This window comes from Dama dama, chromosome 17 (assembly GCF_033118175.1).
Source record: "Dama dama isolate Ldn47 chromosome 17, ASM3311817v1, whole genome shotgun sequence".
Lineage (NCBI taxonomy): Eukaryota > Metazoa > Chordata > Mammalia > Artiodactyla > Cervidae > Dama > Dama dama.
Genome location: NC_083697.1, coordinates 23395469 through 23416969, shown reverse-complemented (window position 1 = coordinate 23416969; position 21501 = coordinate 23395469). Strand labels below are relative to the sequence as shown.

The 21501-nt window shown below is 36.8% G+C and overlaps 1 non-coding gene across 1 annotated transcript; it reads right to left on the bottom strand.

The window, feature by feature from the left end:
• Positions 1–1282: 1282 nt before the first annotated feature.
• On the bottom strand, positions 1283–1417 carry LOC133071943 (small nucleolar RNA SNORA70). Its single transcript, XR_009696566.1, has one exon. It is a non-coding gene; the product is annotated as a small nucleolar RNA SNORA70 (small nucleolar RNA).
• Positions 1418–21501: the final 20084 nt, after the last annotated feature.

The window sequence follows — 21501 nt, the reverse complement described above, 5'->3', positions numbered from 1 at the left end:
ACCTCATTGAACAAAAACATTTCTATTGCCCAGGAAAGATGGGTGCTTTATCCATTGTGTACATTAATAAAATAGGCAAGTCTAAGTGAGTTTGTTGTTTTTGTAACTTTTGTCTCTCATCTATTCATTTAAAAATATTTACGGAAAATCTATAAAAATTGGGTTCATCTTCGGTACACCATCTAGTAGAAGAGAGAGATAAACATGTAATTATCAACAACTTGATAAGTCTTTCAGCAGTGACAAATAAAAGTAATTATTGGAGCATAGAAGATGGAGAATTTAAAGTGGGCAGGAAGGGGTGCTTAGGATGTTGACACATGGATTGGGTCTTGAAAGAGCAAGAATTCTTTTTTTGACAAAAAAGTAGGATTTACTGGTGGGTATGCTTAAGGACAGGGAGGTCTGGCGTGCTGCGATTCATGGGGTCACAAAGAGTCGGACACGACTGAGCAACTGAGCTAACTGATGTTTAAGGATGCTGCGAGGGGTTGGGGGCAGGAGGAGAAGGGGATGACAGAGGATGAGATGGCTGGATGGCATCACCGACTCGATGGACGTGAGTTTGAGTAAACTCCGGGAGTTGGTAATGGACAGGGAGGCCTGGCGTGCTGTGATTCATGGGGTCGCAAACAGTCAGACACGACTGAGTGATTGAACTGAACTGAACTGATGCTTAAGGAGGGGGCTTCTCAGGTGGCTCATCGGTAAAGAATCCGCCTGCCAATGCAGGAGACACAGGAGATGTGGGTTCAGTCCCTGGGTCAGGAAGAGCCTCTGGAGTAGGAAATGGCAACCCACTCCAATATTGTTGCCTGGAAAATTCCATGGACAGAGGCACTTGGCAGGCTACAGTCCATGGGGTCACAAAGAGTCGGACACGACCGAGCACACAACAAAAACTCTGAGTGAGGAAGGGATGGCATTAAGGCTCTCCTGACTGCAGAGACTGTCATCGGTCCAGAGGTCATGATTAGGGATGTATCTGACCTGTAGCCGTCTGGGATAAGCTGCTTATCTGCCACCATGTTTTCAAATTCACCCATAAGAAACTCAGTAAATCCCCATTTCTTGGCGATGTGGATCTTTTGGTAGCCAGGGAACTTGAACTAGGTTCTGCAGAGGGCCTCCACCACATGCTCCTTGTTCTGCAGCTTGGTGTGGATGGACATAATGTTTTGGTTAATGGCTACTGTGCCCTGGGGCTTTCCAAAGGCGCCACACATACTCTTCTGGAGCCTAGACTGGAGGTAGCATGCCGACTATAAATGTCCACCAGAAGGGTTGTCTCCAAGGTCCCTTAGGGCAGCCCATGCAGGCCACAGGCTGCGAACACCACCAAGGAGGCTGCTGTTTGTGGCTATTGCACACTGGGCCCCCATGGGGAAAAAAGGAAGGTCAGCTTACCTGGCTGCAAAAAATTAAAAAAAAGAGCAAGAATTCTTCAGATGGATGGTGAGGATGGGATGGAGACTGTTTCAGGCCTAGGAAGCAGGCAAAGGGATCCTCATATGGTTTAACATGGGGTGAGGGTTGCTGACCAGCAGGAAATGATGTTAGGCAGAGCGGGATCACAAAGGGCTTGGTACTTTATTTCCAAGTAAATATCTGCATGATAATAGGGGGCCACAGAGGATTTTAAGCAAGGGAATGGCGTGGTTAGTTTTCTGAATCACTGTTTTCATTGACAGTTTTGGCACATGCACTTGATGTATGATGAAGAACATTACAAAAATCTGCTATGTTCATTGTAGTTGTGCCCTAAACAATACTACCCTCCATGAGAAATCTCACATAAGGTATTTCTTGTCAATCAGCTTTGATTCTTTTGAGGAAGTAGTATTTTCACTTTACAGATGATGTAAACATATTATTGACATACTTCTTAATTTTTTGTTATGGACACCAGGAAGCTCAGAGTCACACAATTTTAACTCATATCTTTTCATTACAACTTTCTTTGTGACCTTGAACTTTGTTTAAGTCTGGTTTCCTTGGTTATTTTTAAATGTATGTATTTAATTTCTTTATAAGTGTTTGTTTAATTTACTTCAAATTCTATAGGAAATGAAATAGAAAGATAAATTCATAAATAAGACATGGCCATATTTGCTTTCTTTAAATCTATCATCACTCTCAGTGTGACATGGAATATGAGGTGGAAGGGAGTTGGTTATTAGAGGCAGGGAGTCCATTTGGAAGGTTCTTCTAAAAGTCCCCCCAAAAGAACTGGGGGGAGTCTAGATGGATGCAATGGTAATGGGGATGAGGAAAAAGGAGGTGGATCTCAGAAGATATTAGGGAGATAGAATTGAAGGGATTTGGTAATGAGATGCTGCCTGTGCACAGCAGTGGGTGGGTAATGAGAGGCAGGTGGTATCTAGAAGGATTCTGACGCTTCCATCATGTTTCCTTAGAGGGCAGGTAGGGGACAGTACATTCACTATGCTATGGAAGCTTGGAAGAGAATCAGGTGTGAAGATGTGTGCGGCCTGTGGGACATCCAGGTAGACTTGTTTGTAATAGTTGGTTTGGAAGTCAGAAGAAAATCTGCATTGCCGATAATAACTTGATCTTTGCGGGAGTAAATGAGCTTTCCTGGAGAAAAAAATATGGTGGAGAAGAGAAAAAGAAGCATGGAGGTCAGAATCCTGAGGATTATCATTTAATGGTTAGGTAGAGGGGAAAGATCTGGCAAAAGAAAATGAGAAAGAAAAGCAGGAGATATACTGTTGGTGGGAATGTAAACTGGTGCAACCACTATGGAGAACAGTATGGAGGTTCCTCAGAAAACTAAAAACAGCTACCATATGATTCAGGAATCCCACCCCTGGGCATGTGTCTGCTTAGTCGCTCAGTCATGTCCGATTCTCTGTGACCCCATGGACTCTAGCCCACCAGGCTCTTCTGTCCATGGGGATTCTCCAGGCAAGAATATTGGAGCGGACTGCCATGCCTTCATCCAAGGGGTCTTCCCAACCCAGGGATCAAACCAGGGTCTCCCACATTGCAGGTGGATGTTTTTACCATTTGAGCCATCAGGGAAACCCCCACACAAAATTATAATTCAAAAAGATACATGCAACACTAGGTTCATAGCAGCACTACTGACAAAAACCAAGACACAGAAGCAACCTAAATGTCCATTGGCAGGCGACATAGAGCATGTGGTATATACATATAATGGATATAGAGCATGAGTAGCAGAATATCACTCAGTCATAAAAAAGAATGAAATAATGCCATTTGCAGTGACATTGGATGACTTAGAGATTATCACCCTAAGCAAAGTAAGTCAGGAAAAGACAATCTCATACGTTATCACTTATATGTGGAATTTAAAATATGACACAAATGAAGATAATGATGAAACAGACTCACAGAGAATAGACTTGTGGTTTCCAAGGGGGATGGGATGGGGAAAAGAAGGATTGGGAGTTTGGGATTAGCAGATGCAAACTATTACTTATAGAATGGATAAACAACAATGTCCTACTGTATAGCACGAAGAATTATATTCAATATCCTGTAATAAACCATAATGGAAAAGGTACTACATTCTAATCCCTGATTTGATGTGGTACAGATAAGAGTCAACTGAATATAAGGGAGTTTAATTCAAGATGGATAATTCTGGAAGAAAAGGGAATTTGGAGGAGAAGCTCAGTGTAGTTTTCACTACCTAATTAACAGAAAGTATGTCTTTTTTTCTTGGTAGAAAATCACTGTAGCCAAGCACTAAGTTGAATGGTAGTGTTACAATACTGTAGAAAAGTAGAATGAAATTCTTCATGGACTGTGTTTAAATCAGAGAAGACAAACCAAGGTGTTCGTGAACATCAATAAAGCTTTATAACAATACAATTCATGACCATGTTTGGATTAATATTGTAATAATTACACACTTTTTACATTATGAAAATAAGTCATAAATAGTGTAAAAATAATTATGAAGATCAATTTCTCACAAACTAGGAACCCTGAAAACAAGTTAAAAAAGCAAATAAAAACAAATTAGAAACTGAACACAAGGCAGTTATCTCCAGGCTGCAAATCAAAAACCATTTGTGTCTTTTGATTCAGTAATCTCAGCTGGAGAAATGATAGTGAAATGAAACAAGAAATCAAACAGGGAGAATTCAATCTTTCAATTATTTACACTACCAAGAAAAACAGGTTTGTGCCATATTTACAGTGGTAAGACACAACACATTCTTAGAATAATCAATTATATGAGACTGGCCCACAAAACATTAAGAAAAATATGCAGTGTAATGCTTGCCAAAATATTTTTTTTTTTTTGCATTTTGTCTCATTTTGTATTTATGCGATTTTTTTTGGCAATATAAAAATAGCTGCACATAGAGATGAACTTTAAAATGTAAAAAATACAAATAAAAATATATTTTCTAAAGGAAAATCAGATACATACATCTTTTAAAAATGTTATTAAGCTGCATGAAACATTTACAACAGTATAAAGAATATTCACATAAATGTCAATAATATGTAAGACATTCTTTTGTGAATCCAATTTATTAATATTTCTGATATATATGAGAAAATCCACTGCATTTTGAGAAGTGTTGGTACTTTGTTATCAGTAAATCAAATGTAAAAGGTCAGGTTGAAAAAGTCTTATTCCCCAAAGGACAATTTTGTCAATAAGCAGCATAGGATAACTTCTGCGTTTAAATACATTAAAAAATGAGAAATGCCATTAAAATATTTCAGTATTGAATTAGCAAAAACAAAATCCACTTAAAATTTAAGTTGTAAGGGTATCTCTGCTATGGCATATAGTAAATCCAGCTATTATGAAGCTATTTCAACAAAAATGGAAAAGATTAGAGATTGAAGGTCTTTATATTCTAAAATAACTTAGCTGAATCATAACTGGTCAAGTATGTTAATTCCATTAGGAATGAATTGTTTTAACAGCCAGAATCACAAGTGACTGTTCTTAATCATTATTTTTGAGAATATAAGGTTAAGTTTTTGTAGTCCTGACTTTTTAGAGATAGCAAGGTTTTTGTTTGTTTTGGTAAAAAATTTTAAAGTTCATTTTTGGTAATAGTAACTATTAATATAAATTCATTATCAAGAAGTAGAGAAAAACAAGATTTCAAATATCAATATCTGCATGTTCCTATGATCATTTATTAGGAGACATAAAAATATCATCCACCTTAACAAGCATTGCTTATTTCTGGGCAAGATTATATATAATGGTAAAAAAAAAAAGAATGAAATATTGTGTTAACTTTTATGCTACAACAGAAACATTAAAAATAAAACTTTGGAAAATTAAGCATGTTTTCTAAGTGATAAAGATATGATGCCAGTTAATTTTTCCATTAATTTGATCATGCTGATTATTTCCAAACTAGCAGAGAGTTGTATATATATATGTATATATTGTAGACAAAGCATATATAGATTGAACTACTGGGTGAATCAGAGTTCTTACTGTCCCATCAGAACGTCATGCACAGGGTTTAAGAACAGATAATTTTTGGTAGAAATTAAAGATATTCTCATGTTTTCTATGAAATCAAATAAGAAAGAAAAACCTTTCATGACTGCTTTTCATAATGAAAATGAAAACTAGAAGAAAAATTTCAGCATATTTATGTGTCAGGTACTCTATGAATGTATGCAGACTTGTCTAATGTTGGTTCTGTCACTCGATCAAATTATATAAGCTAAAAGATGAAAGGTGATAAAGGCATATGGTACATGAAATGAACATGAAATAAGAGGATCCACCATCCAAATAAACACGCATCATCTAAGGGTATGCTGTTTTGTTTTCTTTTACATTAAGAAAGACTGGTCATTGAACCATAATTATAGTAAATCCATAAACTTTAAAATTAAAATCACACACTAACAGTTTAGGAATGCTATTAAACAGAGAAATGAAATTATCCATAGTAGAATTGCATTTTCCATAAAGAAAAAGAAATACATTAGCACCAACATAAATGGAAAACAACTTAAAATCTAAAACACATACCAATTTGACATTCTTTAAAGATGCTTATCAGAAATAGAACCTGATCTTGACTTATTTCCAATGTGTCTTTCATGTATTTTTTCTTAATCTTCTATCCAATGAAAAATTAAAAGAAAGAAAACTTAAAGAAAGATATGCATCTGCCAACACATATATCAGCGGACACATTCATGAGTTCATTAGGCAATTACTTGAGGATTTTCTACGTTGATAACAAAATGGATGATTTAAAATATTTTAATAACAAAAGCTGAAGGTTATGCATGGTGGTTAAGACCTGGTAATTCCATGGAACAAAGAGGAGGACCACGGTCCTTTGGTTTTCCCCAAAGAAATAAATATATTGAAAGTTTACAGCTTCCTTTAATCATGGAATAAAAATCAATTTTGTCAAATCAGTTATGGAGCAAAACCTCAATTTACATATAGGATAGAACAATATTCTAAAGGGCTGTGTTTAAAAAATATATATATTTTTTGTACGTGAAATGTTTCTCTTTTGATGTTGAGGTATTCTCTTTTGAAGCTGTGCAAGTTTTAAGTAGTGATCCATCTCAATTCCTCTTTCTGCTAGAGGAGTAGGAAGAAAGATAGATAGGAAGAAATATAGCCACCAGATTTTTCTCAAGACACTACTGTTTGTTTTCCTGAAGAGATTGTAGCTTTACCCGCTTTAGTTCATTTTTCCAAACCATTTAAGACAAATTTTTTCAGACATTGAGCAAACACCATATCCTAGCCAGCTCATACAAGAGATGGGTAGAAAATGCCCTCTTTTGTTCGAAAAAGGCTACATTGGTTTCGGAGTGTGGAATGTTACTAGAAATGTTACCAACTTGATTGATAGATTCATTCAAACATCTTTCAATTCTCCAAAACATAATTGAAACAAAAAGAAGGCATTTTGTGTAACTGAGCATTTGGTTAAATAATCTGAAAGAGATCATAAGGATCTTAGGATCCCTGTCTTACAATCATATCCTAACTGTTGTCACCAGAAGCCAATGGTGAGGTAATTTCCCCTCTGCTGGTGAAAACCTATACATGAAACCAGAAAATTTCCAACAAAGTGGCCTGAAATGAGAAATTATATTGTCCAATGGGTTGAAAGAGTGACTGTTCATTGATGATGTTCCTCCTAATGTAACCCTTCCACTAGAACAAGTCATTTCAAAACACGCTAGCAACTCTTTACTGTGCAAAGAAATGCTCAGTGTAATACAGTTAGGTAACTTTTGAGCAAGTAGTTGAAAAAATACTCTTAATGGCAACTATATTTCACAGCTTTCTGAGATCTCAGATTTGGTCTGTGCATAAGACAAACATTTAGAAATATAAAAAAGATAAAAGAAATCTAAATATAGATACAACTTAGATCTCAATAGAACTACAAGAAATAGAAATGAGTTAATACTATCAAATGTGACCAAATCTTGACTTTATCTTAACTGATAATCACTATGTATGTTATAGTCATCCTACAAAAAAAGTCAAAAAGTCCTGAAAAATGGCTTAACTTTGATGCTTTACAATGATCGAACTGAAAGTGGAGCTTCTTTTATATTCTCCTCAATTATTCAGAACAAGAGAGAAGTTAGCAAAAGCTCATCTGGACCATTGGTATACCAAGTTGCAAGGCTTTGAAGGAAAAAAAACAATTGTTCAAAATAAATGTGACAAAAGCTGAAAAAAAAGTTTCCTGAATATTCCTGCGACTAAAAGAGAAAAGTATTAAAAAGAATGGAAAATATCTGTTTCTAGAAGTTCGTAGAAAATGTTTAGCACGGATTGGATCTTGAATGGGAGGGAAGCTCTCACACCAGCTTCTGTAGGTAATGCAGGGTGAACTCTCCCACATCTTCAGGAAAGGTTGTCTCATCCACCCCTTTCCTGGGATTTGTTATTTCTTCAGCAACCCAAGCTTTCGTGAGATGTACACACATGCTTTGTCTTCAGGAACAGGGACTGCCATTACAAGAACCTCCTACCCCAAAGAAGTGCTGTATGCCTCTGTCATTTTCCAAACGCACCCATTTTAACACTTGCTGGAATTTGGTTTATTTAAAAAATAAAAGTCCACTATTCTGGGTGCCTGCCTTTTTGTAAACCTCTTTTCTACTTGGTCACACGGGAGACAGCGCAGGAGGCTGAACCAATCCTCTCTCCTTGTCTTCACTGCCAAGGGGAGCCCAAGGAAAACTGGTGTCAGCAACCAGCTCGGCCCCTGGACGTTTTAACCAAGGAGGCCACGTGAGCCCACAATATTGGAAGCTGAAGATCCGTAGCTGGGACCGCAGCACCCGTAAAATACAAGACCATTTGTGTGTGTGCTCTCCGCCACCTTATCACTTTTTGGCAATAAGCCACGGTGTAACCCCCTTGAGATGACAAAAGAAACAAAAGCTCCGTTGTGATCAAATGACTCATCACGTGGCATGCTAGCATCTGAAGCTGCACAGCAAGCAGGCTTGGCACACGGTCATGCTTTTTTAGTCAGTTTCAATGGGTGGTGTGGGTATGAACAGCAAAGGTGAGCAGGGCTGTGATGATAAACTCTAAAATCAGTCAGTATGGTATGTTTTCATAGCTTTGAGTTCATATTTGGTCACAATTTCATGTAAACTATCTCATGGTGCTTTTTGCCCATGCAATTAACAAGCCCAAGGTAAGAAAATAGCAAGAACAATCAATTCCTATCACTGGGTCCATATAAATACATATCTTCGCATAAGATAAAGAGATACTGATCTATATTTTCTGCAGGCTTCTTACTGGTTTCACATCTTGCCCGATTTTAGATGTAAGGGAAGAAAAGATGGATGTGTGTACTACAGCAAACAGGAAGAAGCAGCTACATGTAAACATATCTCAGACTTGTACAATCTGCAATCCAATTTCAACTATAAATATAAAAAGTGGACCATTATATACACAACGTCATGCTCGGAAGGTTAGATTCATCACTGCAGGAAAACAACAAAAAAGAGAAAGATAGAGAATTAGTAGTTTAGGATAAAAACTCCCAATTGGCTTTTATTTTAAGAAAACTGGTAGAACCCTGAATAGAAGTTTTTGTTTTTTTTTAAATCAATGAGTCAATTGATATGTCATATACATTACTTTTCTAAAACTCATCAAACATTTTATCCTAGGTTCAACCCACATTTTTATTTTGCTACTGAGAAGTCTGTGGGAAGTGTTTGTCTCAGTAACTATTCTGGGAAAGCAGAAAATTAGAATTTTATCACAGACATACCATAATTAAAATACATGTTCTATGTATGGCTTATGTAATCGTCTCCAAGCATTAAAACACAAGTGCAATGACACCACTTCTTTCACTGACACTCAACTGTAACAGTCTACTGTCCTTGGGTTCTTATCTCCTCTTTCCGGCCCGGCCCTGCTGTGAAGAGTGTGCAGGACCGACCTCTGTTGTCAAGTCTTCAAGCTGTATGACAGGTTCTGTTGTGATCTCAAGATCTAGAAAAGTCTGGTTCCTCATTCTGGGCAGCCATAATTACAAAGGTTGCCCTGGAGCTGAAGTTTTAAGTCTGAGAGAACAGAAGAACAAAAGTCTTTGAGGTATAACTTATAGAGCAGATCTTGGTGACACGCTTGACTTTCTCTCAAAGAAAAATGAGTCAGAAAAGTAGAATGTCCAGAGAAGGACAATGATAAAGATCTCTCATCTCCCCATCACAGTGGTGGCTCATCCTCAGAGTCATCTTCATTTCACTAATTAAAAATATTTGCTTTTTTCTCTCCTGTAAAAATAGATGCTATATTAAGTATGCTTAAGAGGCTGGGTCCTCTGTGATCCTTAGCAATGAAGTTCACTTAGTGTTACTTGCATCATGCTAAGGTCAGAGAATGTGTACAGGAAGTTTTCTTCTTTTCTCCACACTCCCACTCATCTCAAATTTCAAACAAATACATTTTTTGAGAAACCAATGTTTTGTAAATAGTCTCCAGAATTTTAAAGATTCTTTTTTCCCACCAGATTTTAAAACTTAACTTAAAAAATCTGTATCAATGTATGACAAAACCCACTGGGAAAAAAATAATAATAATAATAAAAATTAAAAAATAAAAAAAGAAAAAAAAAGAATCTGGAAAAAAATTAATAAAAAAAATAAATAAATTATTAAGAAATAAATAAAATTTGAAACTTTAAAAAAAAAAAAAAAATCTGTCACCTTACTTTAGGAAGATTCTGTTGCAAGCCTGCCCTATCTGAAAAAAACAAAATTTCACGAAACATTTTAAAATGTGAAGGCTATAGGTATTTTTCCTATTAAGTGGTTTTTAATCTCTGGATAAGGACAGATGATACCTTAAATAGCTTGTAAGGATTTTCTGAACCATGAGTTCTGCCTTTTACTCACTGTACGAATTACAATGTGAATTGATATATCATTATTCTCCAAATACAGATAACTGAACTATATCTAGAAAGAAAAGTAATTTAAATAAAGATCAAACAGTTTTACATGAAAAAAATTATTATTGAGAGTAGCATGAAAACAATAGGACTTGTTCATTAATCGCAGTGCTTTCTACTGGGGTTACAATCTGAATTTTCAGTCAAACATTTATCACTGTGCTCTCGAGACCGTGTGTGCATGCTCAGTCATATCTGATGCTTTGTGACCCCATGGACTGTAGCCTACCAGGCTCCTCTGCCTGGGATTTTCCAGGCAAGAAGACTGGAGCAGGTTGCCATTTCCTGATCCAGGGGTTCTTCCCAACTCAGGGTTTGAACCTGCATCACTCTAGAGACTACTAAACTTAATATTCAAAAAAGTGGTCCACTAAAACAGGACTAAGTAATCTACCGGCCTTCTTTTAATAATATCACTTAAAAGTTAATTTGATTTGACCAACAGCATATTTGAGATGGCTAAGTTGACCACAGGAGAAATTTGAGAACATTTCATTTTTCTAATTTTTTTTTAAATTGAAGTATTGTTGGTTTACAATTTGTGCCAACTTCTGCTGTGCAGCAAAGTGACTCAATTTTACCCATGCATGCACTTTCAAAAAATATTCTTTTCCATTATGGCTTATCCCAGGAGATTGGATATAGTTCTTGTGTTACATAGTAGGACCTTGCTTATCCATTCTAAATTTAATAGTTTGCCTCTACCAACCCTGTCTGTTTCCTTTCTCTCTTTTTGGTGCAGGAAGATGTTGGGAGAGGATGATCACAATGGCTTGCATTTGATTGTGTTGGGGAATGTGGTAAGCAATATTGAAGCTTTATCACTGAGTTATTCTCTTTTTTACCATTTAAAAATTTTATTGAAGTCTGATTGATTTAAATGTGTATATTCTTTATATAAAGAGAGGCTAGATTTAGGAGAGCCTTAATCTTATATAGGGCATGGTATATATTCTGTGGAAAAATAAGTACCTAAAAGGGAAATTTCTGATTTTCTGAGCAACTCACATTAGCTCATATTACTAGATTTGGCCATTTTATGAACCAACGAGATGATGAATCCTTTGCTTGTTGCCTTTATTTTTATGCCTCACAAAAGGGACATGGTTTCGAAGTGGCTGAAAATGACATGAACCCCAGTTCTGAGTAGAGTCAGAGGCTGAATAAGGTAGGCCTTTCACATCTCCCTCCATGTAAAGTGTTCGGATGGCTGGATTAAAAAATCATGACAGGATCAGATTACAGGGCCAAGGTTAAAGAGCAGATGGTAATTGCAGCTCAGGATGGTATTAAAAATTCTGAAAACAGGGGTTATGAAAGGATAGTGAAAGGATAGTTTTCTCAGGTGAAGAAGACTGATCATCTTCCCAAGACCCAGCTGACCTCCGATGTGACGGAGCTAGTGGTCTGACAGGCTGAAAGTGGAGTATGGGAAGCTACTGAATAAATGACGCTACTGGGAGAGAAGGCTTTTCTTTCCCTGGCCAAGGGGGTGTGAAAGTATTAAGCAAGAGTGAGTTTCACAGGATCTCCTCACCAATAGAGTTGATGAGATGAGAGGTGAATAAGAGTCCTGTCTCTCCACGTCTCTCTGCCGTCCTACAGTTTTGCCTGTGAAACCTGCCTGAAAAACGATAAACAAGGTCCTACAGTATAGCACAGGGAACTATATTCAATATTTTGCAATAAATCACAATGGGAAAGAATATGAAAAAGAATATGCATGTGTATAACTGAATCAATGTGGTACAGAAGGAATGAACACAATATCATACACTAAATTAACTATACTTCAATAAATTTTTTTAAAAAATGACTGAATAAGCCACACGTGTTAGAGGAAAAGATTCAGAATGATGAAAGAGCATGCACACTTCCCTCAGCTCATTTTCGTATCAGTGGAATCCTTTTAACCTTAGGTCGCACCCACACAGTGCCTTATGCTGAGGTTTGCACCGATACAGTGTAAAGGTTTAGTGTTCTCTGAACAGCACAGCACACAGATCTCTTCCCTCCTTACAGTTCTGCCACTGCTTTCCACTGCCTACTTCTAGCTCTGTTCCACACTAGGTCTGTGCCCTTGGAAGTGTTAACCTTGCTGAATTTCATTTCCTTCATCAGCACCACTGAGGCTAATAATCCCCCGTGCTGTGTGCCCAGCTATGTCACCAAGCTCCTCTGTCCATGGGATTTCCCAGCAAGGATCCTGGAGTCGGGTGCCATTTCCTCCTCCAGGGGATCTTCCTGACCCCAGGATCGAACCTGCATCTCCTGCCAATATTGGCAGGCGGATTCTTTCCCACTGAGTCACATGGAAAGCCCAGTGATACCCTATAGGATTATGATGAGGATTAAATAAAGTGATGTCACCTATATGAAAGGGCTTATCACACAGCCTTTGTACACAGGTTCTCTATGAGGAATAAGTTCCCTTCTCTACTGAATACACACACAGTGACTATGGGTGGCCAGATGTAGAGTCTAGAGCAAACTGCTTATCATAAAGTACATCCACTTAAATATAACCATATTCTCCTAAATAAATCAAGGCATCTTTGAAGAAAAAGTCATTCTTACATTTTCTGCTTTCTCAGCTTTGTGACTAATATTGATTGACAGGGTTCTACCATGTATTTGCATATTTTATCTAAGTAATTGAGTATAAATAGAAAAGGAATCACAATTAAGAACAATTTTAAACAGTATGAGGAAAAGAATTTTGACACAGCAAACCATTGTCAAGATGCACTGCCCCTTTCCATCCTGAAGAAAAGATTAAATGTGGAGAGGTACAAATTACAGCGTTTGCTAGGTACTATTTTCACTCATCCATTTAGAAATAAATCAGCAGTAAACACCATCAAAAGGTACTCCAGAGATGGAATCTTTTGCTTTTTAATACCCATACACATTTCAGGAATGTCAAATTAAAAAAAAAAAAATCTGTTCTAAATGGAAAGGGCTAGGCCAGGTGAAGAGAAAGGGAGAGTGCTTCTTTTAGAAATAACTCCGTAATACCTACCTTTTGCCAACAGCCAGGCATGGGTAATCCATCTGGCCCCTATTTTAAAAAGAAGAATAAAAATTTCTCAGCTTCCACAAAAGTGATCATACTTCATAATTAATAAGCTCAGAGGCTTAAAAATGGATTTATAGCTGTTAGGTGGCTTTAGTCATAGGCATCTTTTATCCACCCCCAATAGACTACCCAACACTAGTTAAAATGAAGAAAATTCAAATGTTTTCCAAAGTGAGTACACATTTTGCAAATAAATAAAATGTAAAAATATTCATCCTTAATGTTGAACAATGATTTGTAAAACTTAGTGGTTTACTTAGTTACATATCTTTAGATAATAAATCTGTATTATTTCTGTTAATTTCATTAAGATGCACTTTATAATTATCTTTATTCAATAAATGAAAATAACTTCTCTTCCTGGTCACTATGTTTTATGGCTAAATGCATGATAATGATGAGTAATCAGTGATGAACCATTTCTATCTGAAGTTTATAGCTCTTCACATGGCGTATTTTTCAACTTTTCTAGATTGAAAGCAGAAAAAGTAGAACATTAAATTGACTGGATTAAAAGATAGGTATTGTCTATATCTTTACAGTAAAATTTTATCCAAAGTCTTTGTCAGTTTTTTAATTGAAATTCTTCAGAAGCCAATTAACAAGTCCTGAATAAACAAAAGATTCTTAAATGTTGCAAAATTTATTTTCACTTAAGGTGTAAGCACTCTTCAGATACAAATGATATAAATAAGACAAGAACTGACATACTATGAAGCATGCTTGTGTTTTCTCCCAGCAAAATGATTGTAAAATATTATTTATTGTCAATATCAAGCAAACAAAATAAAAGACTGGGCACATCATATTGAAATCTTCTAACTGCAATTATTGACTGAATAAAAATTTCTTCTATTATGCAATCTCTTAAAAGACTTGAGAAGCATAAATTTATCTTTAAAGAATCATGCTTAGTACTTAAGAATAATATAAGAACATGCAGACCAAATATAACCATCAACACAATAATAAAATGTTTCTTTACACCTCAGAAAGTCAGAATATACTTTCTTTTTAATTGCTAAAAAAAAAAAAAAAAGAACACCTTAAAATGACTTTATATTTGGGAAAAAATTGGTAATGCCAGATTGGTACAAGGAGAAGGATCACCCAGTAGAATTTTAGATTTTAGTGTAAGAAGGATTTTGAGTTCATGCCAAATGGAGGTAGGGAAGATCTTTCTACTTTAGGAAAGTGAGTTTCAAAAGGAGAAGCCATTAAATTGAAAAGGTTATGTGACAAAGAAGAGGGTATGGGCTACAGACTATTACCACCTTTAGAAGCTTCAAGAAGTTTGGTTTTCGCCTCTATGGTCTCTTAACAACATTCCCTCGAACTGGTTAAATCTTGACCACAGAAGCTTAACTTTGTAGGTTTGGCCTTATTTACAGCCTGACAGAAATTTAGCGGAAGTGGCAAAAATGCCTTTATTTCTTTTAAAGAAAAAAAGCTAACTTTAAGGGAAAAACCCGAAGTTAAAGCCTAGCTGTATCTTTACTTTTTTAAATGTCCTTTTAATGTCATCTTGAAATAGTTACTGGATAAATGGACATTCCCCGGAACACAGACATGGCGGCCACGTCAGCTGTGAGAACAACGTCAGGAGGTTAGTTTGCAGTCACTGACTGAAACGCATGCATGCCCTCTTCACTCTGCAGAGTCACTGAAGGAGCTACTCATGCACATGCATGTGGTGTGTTTATCATGGAAAGCTTGCTCCGGAAGTACCACTTTACACTGAGAGGGATGAATACGTAATAAACAAAGGAATGGCATGCAGGGTGGTAGGAAAGAGAAATACTGTACCAATTGGCAAGGGGCATCCAGCCCATCCAGGCCAGGCTGGCCTGGCTCCCCTTTTTCCCCCTTAACGCCACGGAATCCCTGTTTGTAAAGATTAACTCATAACGTTACTAAACAGAAGAAATCACTTGAGCACAAATTCTGCTAAAGAAATAACCACGATAACAAAAGACTGGGAGAGGAGCAACTCTGAAGGGAAAGGTAACAGCCAGCGAGGCTGGACAAAAAAAACAGGGCTTGATGTGGTCCTAAAAGCAGGGCTTGTCTGGGCACCTGGACCCGCTCTGCGGAGCGGGAGGGAAGAGTCCTGGTTCCTCCTCTGATCCCGCGTTCACGCCCTGGATGCACATCAATCCTTGATTGCTGAGAAACCCAAGAAGAGCTGGCGGCCAGAGGCAAGGGGTGGCACACCCCAGGGCAACCTGAGGGATCTTAAAGTCTACGTTAAAAGACCCCAATCAGGAGAGTGGATACATGTATGTGTATGGGTGGGTCCCTTTGCTGTCCACCTCAAAGTATCACAGCATTGGTAATCGGCTTTGATCCCATAACAAAATCAAATGCTTTTTGTCTTTTGAAAATAGACCCAGTCAGAACTGCGCTGGTACGGCCCCTCCAGCTTGCTCCTCTCCCAGCTCAGCCTCCAGATGGGACACCCGGAGATGGCTGCATAAGTCAGACATACCAACGGGCACGGTGCATCTAATCCAGGAGCACCCTGTTCTCCTTTCTCCCCTTTAGGCCCCTTTTTGCCTTTCTTTCCCTTTTCCCCCTGTGGATACAAGGGTTTAAATAAAAGACAGTTTTTATTTGGGGTGGGGGGAAGTAATGGTGATTCAAAAGATGGTTTAGCCAATGAAAGTCTGGAAGGGCATTTACCACCGTTTTCTGGTTTAGATAAGGCATGACATTATGAAAAAAACAGACTTTCAGCGTGGTGATGGATTCTAGGGAGTGAAATACAAGATTTCATTAAAAAGACTCAACAAGATGAAAGAAGAACTTAAAAGCTGACGCATCAGAAAGGAGGATCAGTGATGACTTAGACCCAATGCCAGGGTCCTTGTGAATGAGGCGTTCCCGCCATCGCTCGGGTGAAGATGGCAGATATCAACCACGTTGAAGTCAGCCAGTGGCAGGGGAAGTTGAGAGGAAGAATGGAGACTTTCACGGCCAATTTGCAGTACCTGCCAACTTTTTTCCCCCCTAATCCTATAAGAGATGAAGGCTACATGAGCCAGAGGAAAAGGAAAAAATATTAACAGCTTGTATCTTTTTGAAATGTATCCAACTTTCTGACATCATTTTTTGTAGCTCTCATTTAAATATAGTGTGTTAAAAAGATACTTCTCTTTCTTTTAAGATTCTTTTTAAGGAAACTAAAAACAAATACTTCCCTTATTGAGTCAGGTAAATAAATTTTAAAAGTGCTAAGATTTCTTAGCAATGTCAGTTGGAGAAACTTATTTATAAACCAAGAGATGTTTTTTAATTCACTCTTATTGATGTCATGCCAGGTATTCACAATGGTAAATGGGTTTCCAGCTTACTCACAAGGTAACAAAAGTGAAGAAAAAAAAGTTTTGTTCCAGAGGGGAAAAGCGGTTTGGATTCAGTTGAGCTAACACTAAAAATGAGGTAGGCAGGATAATTACATAGTGGGAATTTAGCCATGGGAATTAGTATTTAGGAATCAAGGTAAAGGTTGTGGAAGTCTGCGTGGATCACAGGGATGGAGGAATTAAGGAAAGGAGGCAAAAGGAGGAGAAGGAAGGAATGTACCTCAGCTGTTTCACATTAACATAAATATCTCTGCATATTTATAGACAAGAAGCTGGTGCAGTGCAGAATACAAAATACTATGCAATACATATTTAAATGAGTGTATTCATTCTGCAATCAGGATGACAGATACAGTAAATCTGAATAATTCAGAAGCAAAACAGCATCAATATTCAAAGACATACATAACAGATATAGATGAGATACGCATTCAAATTAATGCATTCATTCTGACTGTGTGAGTGAAACTCCACATTGATCTCCTGTGTGCCAAAAAGATTGCATCAGAAGGCTCAGAATCAAAACCAGTTGGGTTTCTCTAATATCGGGGAAAGAGAAATTCTGTGTGGTTTAGTTGATCATGATCAAAAACAAAGACTTGAGATGCCAGGGTGAAATGAAATGAAAGCAGGTGTGAAAGGAAGTACGATGGGAGGAGCTTTGGGAGTAAACTGCTCATTCATGCAAGATGAATCAACACACTTCTTCAGCAAATAACATCAGTTCTGTGACATACAATTGATTTAGACTTATTTGGGAGGCAGTGGACTCCTCTTCACACAGGTGTGACTGACACCACCTGTGCTGGGTGTTATTAATTAGGACTCCACTCCTTCTTTGATTGGTTAATCAACTCAGATTAATCATTCAGCGAAAAAGCTTGTTATATGAATGCTGACTTTAACAGGCTCAGGGGAGCGTTTTTCAACAATATTTTAGTGAACCTCAAGCTTTATGGAAAACAGATACTATTGTAGAGAATAATGTGTCAGTGTTATTATTAATCAGCATAGTTTTGCAACTATGTCTTTGTGGGTATGAATATATAAGGGCTCTTGCTAATTTTTATGTCTGATGTCAAACAATGATATACATAAAGTGCTCACATTTGGATCTAATTTCCTAAGTATAAAACTTCTAATAATGGAATCTGAAGTACAGAAATACTTTTGTATTGAGTGATTAACATTATTCTGAGGATTAAATTTGTAGCTTTAGGTTTTCACAGGTTATAATATTGGTAATCTCTTCTTTGTTTAAAAGATCATTGGAATGAATATCTTCATAATGCTAACATTATTTTGAGCGGATGAAGTTTTAGACTCATAAAATCCATTGGGTAAGTATAAAATAAATGCCTATAATCTTGAAGGCACACACACACACACCTTGGGCCCAAAGCTTTTATCTCAAAACATGTATATTTTATAGTTACAATTTACAGTTCAGAATAAAAGAACTTTATGCCTCAGTTTCCTTGCCTATGAAATGGGGACAATGATAACACCAGGCTTAGGGGGTTGTTATGAAGATTAAAAGACTCTTATATGTAAAGCTCTAGGAAAAACATAAAAACACATCAATAAATGTGACGATATTAACAATGATGATGATGATATTTTATATAACCACTCACATGAGCTTTCCTAGCAGTGGGAAGCTAAGTATTGTTTATATTAGCTAAGTATTGTTTATATTGTGTGTATGTGTGTATATATATATATACATAGATATAAAACTATATATATATATATATATATATATATATATAAAACTATTCTTCAAAGAAGAAAAAGTGGTTTAAAATAGCCATAATCCAAACTTTTCTTCTAGACATAAAACCATTTTGCCTGATATTGGCTCCTTATTTATCTTGAGATAGAACCTAAAAACCAGTCTCATAAAATACACTAATATCTTCATTTAAAATGTCTGCAGTGTTTGAAGGTAACAAGTCCTGGTCTCTGTGTAAGGGTCTCAGAAACAATGCTTGTCTTCCATTTTCCAATTAAAAAAATCAAGATAAAGGACATATCCTGTCTCTACTGGGAATGTTGTGGAGATAAATGAGGTGCTGGCTTTATATGCTTAGGTGAGCTCTGCCAGAAGACTGTTGCAGATTTGTGCTATTTAATATTATTAATGTAATAAATGCCTGCCCCTCTCATTTTTTACACATTCTGGAAACTTCAGTTTTTCAACTAATTGGTGTCAGGTAGTCCAAAAATTGTAGCCTGGTTTTCTGGGGATTATAATTCTTTTCTTCTACAGTGACAGTGCCCTTAACTTCTTTCAGTGTAGCCTTCTTTATTCCTCTGTAGAGACCTGGTTCATTAGATCAGACATCAGTGTGTTTTTGGAGCACAGGATGGAGAAAGATGAGATGTATGAAAGAATCACACAGCGTGAGCAGCAAAGCAGACAGAAGCAGAAAAATCAAACAGGCACATGCTAGGTCGGAGAGGTCACCTTTTCCCCCTTTTCTCCCAGGTCACCCTTCTCGCCTCGTGGACCAGGGAAACCCTATAGGATAAAAAGCAAACCGAAAAGATCTATTGATGTAACTGTGGCAAAACCATATTGAAAGAAACAAGATTTCATGTTTCCGAACGCAAATATAAAGACACATGGCATGGCCCCAAATCTCAAAACTTAGATGGGTAAAGTAGTACTTGGAAATAACAGCTTCCTAACATCTCAAGTATCTATAAACAAAGGGTTTCTTGCTGCTTCTCCAAAGAAATGCATAGTGGAGAGAATATTAGGACCCTAGTTTGAATCCTGGCAAGTTCTTGGATTTGTGTGGCTGTGGGCAAATCACTCACCTCAGTATTTTAGTCCTTTGATCATAAAATGAGGTTAATGTTTACTACACAACTGCCAATGTGAGCATTAAACTTGAAGATGTATATAAAGTACCAGAATGATGTCTGCACACAACAGATGCCTGATACACAATTACTACTATCACTTTTCCTACTGCTATTGTTCACATAATACAGGGTGAGCAGCAGACATTTTAAGAGGGATTGACTTTAACATTATTTTTAGAGAATTATGTTACTAGAAGACATATAGAGACTTTAATGCTAAAAAGAAAAATACTGTATAAAAGCTTTGAAAATAAACATACCATTTCCCTAAGAGTAGCACGTAAAAGATGTTTCAATTTTATGCATATTTTAAAATAAGTGGTTCAGCCACAGATGTTGAGTGTGTCTAATTTGGGAAAGAATTTTGTATATCAACTGTCAGTTATTAATTTTGTACCAAAATAATTATGGTCTTTGCCTCCATGTCTATCTCATGCAGACACTAGTGGTAGATTTCATATTGCTGTCTACATACACAGCAATATATGCTGTATGTGTAACTATGTGCATAGAAAAAAATTAGAACTATTCTTGCTGTGATTGATGATGGAGACCATCAGCATCTATTATAATGGGAAGATGTTTATTGTATGTTTTACTTACATCAAGACCAGGCTCTCCATCTTTCCCCTGCCAAAGAACCATAGTAGCTACATTAGTGTTCCTAAGTTTCATGAATAGGTTATTGTTCTATTTAAGGCTGCCTGGACATGCAACACTAGTATTAAAACAACTAATTCAGAAAAGTGAAAAAATCCTCTATTGATTAGTAATGCAAATTTCTTTCACTAAATCAAGTGAAGTGATTGTTAATGTTACAGTTAAGGGTCATGAACATGTTTTATTATGTATCAGGTTAACTAGTGTGATATTTTGCTGAAGTTTATCCAAGTTATTTATCTAGGAGTAAGTCAAAAGCAAAAATACTGTTTAGTTGATTTAAAAACACACAAGCACTAGAAGAATATACAAATCGAAACTACTTTACTTTGACAGCTTAATAAATTATAAGTGAGCAAAGAATGTGAAAACTGTTTGTTAAATACAGCTTTAATTTGTCTAGATGTGCACCTTGTCTATATATATTGAGGGTGTGAAGCTCACAATTTAAAAACTGTTTGTAGATGAATGGTCCCCTATCCATTCACCCCTGTGGAGCAGATTTTCAGGGCAATGACTAGGGTCACACAATGGATCCACCCAAAAGTTGCTGAGAAGATGCTTGATCCCATCAATTAGATTTTGAAATCTATTTCAAAATCGGCATCTCTTTTAGCACTCAAATAATCATGGCTGACGCTTTTATTTCAGTTTATAAAACCTAGAACGTGCAAGCTGTGTGAAAGCAACACAGGGGTTAGAAACCTTGAGATGACAGTAAGTATATGCTTCTACTGAAGTCCTATCTTACCCCACGGCATCATTCACAATTACCCTAAAAAGGATATTCTGAAGCAGACCCCAGGCTCTCAATGTGAAGTGGGGGTGATTGAGAATTTTCAGAAGATGGAACACTATCAACACTCCTGTTCTGAAGATCACTTGTCATCACAGTGATTTAGAAAGGTCAGAAACAGCAGCATCATTGTAAATATCAATTTAGAAACAACTTTGATTAGCAAGAACAGTTTGTGTAAGTTATCTATGAGAATGGATAAAGTCTGAAGAGGGTTGTTTTAAATAAAGCTTCCACACCCACTTCTGGTACAATGACCTCCCA